Genomic DNA, 1,355 nt, shown 5'->3' on the forward strand with positions numbered 1-1,355 from the left:
AGAGGCCACACGTGTATGAATATTTTATCACCCACTGGGTTCATGTGTTTGGTTCCTATATCTAGGAGGCTATATGAACATGAAAAAGTTTTAACCCATTGAGGTTTTTGTGAGCAGTATCACGTTATACATAGTCCAATTTGACTGTAGTCGACAGTTACGTAAAGGGGGGTCAAGGTCGAACCCCAGTCGCGGCCCACGGGGTTGGGTCGTAACAGAAGTGGTATCAGAGCAGTTCATCCTTGGAGTGTCTATAGACCGTGTCTAGTAGAGTCTTGTTTATCGGTGTGCTGTGCACCACATCTATAGATAAGAGGCTACAAAACATTTAGGATGTTACCTTTCTTTCATATCTACGATCGTGCAATAGAGCCGAGTCATAGGGAATGAAATTCCTCATAATAACTTTGATTTCAGCAAAAGGACAACATCGATAGAAGAAGGTTACTGACGATATTGAAAGTTTCACAGCACGCAAGTAAGCAAGGCACGAATGATAGGTGCCAGGTAAGGTATTGAATTACGATTGATATGTAAAGTTGAAAATTGAAAGGAAAAGTAGACGGAAAGTCTAAACAGGTGCAGTTCGAGTTGGACATATGAGGTAAGTCCATCAGTTTATACTATTGTTGATATTGGGCACCCTGTGAGGCTGCGATATGACGTGATATGATACGTATATATGTATCTTTATGCGTATTGCCCTTGTGAGGCATTATTGGCATTTTCTGCGTGCAAGTGGTGAGACAGTAAGAAATACAGAGGAAACTCTGCCCAAATTTCCCTTGAAATAAAAGGAAAATGATTTAGGAAAGACTGGTAGTTCTGGATAGAATGATATATTAAGGATAAGACTAACTAAGAAGGGTAACTTGGGCAATGAAGCTTGGCCTACTAGATTAGCTGTTGGGTCATTGTCTTCTTCGATAGATATGCGCCCCACGGGGGAGGGTGCGATCATACCAGCACTAACGTATCGGATCCCATCAGAACTCCGAAGTTAAGCGTGCTTGGATAAGAGTAATATTGGGATGAGTGACCCCTTAGGAAGACCTGTGTGGCTGTGATATGAGATGATATGCATGTATTTATACACGTTGGCCGTGCATGGCATTGTTGATATAAAGAAGTATTGTGGATACATAACTCCACCGTGAAAGATGATAAGACCCTTTGAGATAGGGGATGTAGCTTTGCAAAACAACTAGCGCATTGTGAATTCATTAAAGGGACAAGTGGTACCCACTGGGATAAGTCTAGGACTATGACAAAGCTTGGGACACCGAGCGTCGGAAGGTAAGTACTGCCTATTTGAGGATTGGAAACGACTATAAGCCCTAGCTAGTTGTTGATCA

General features: G+C 42.1%; 1 pseudogene; it reads left to right on the forward strand.

Moving 5' to 3' along the window:
* Positions 1 to 949: 949 nt before the first annotated feature.
* LOC129883819 (5S ribosomal RNA) lies at positions 950 to 1,067 on the forward strand (annotated as a pseudogene).
* The last annotated feature ends 288 nt before the right edge of the window (positions 1,068 to 1,355 follow it).

This window comes from Solanum dulcamara, chromosome 3 (genome assembly GCF_947179165.1).
Source record: "Solanum dulcamara chromosome 3, daSolDulc1.2, whole genome shotgun sequence".
Taxonomy (NCBI): Eukaryota; Viridiplantae; Streptophyta; class Magnoliopsida; order Solanales; family Solanaceae; genus Solanum; species Solanum dulcamara.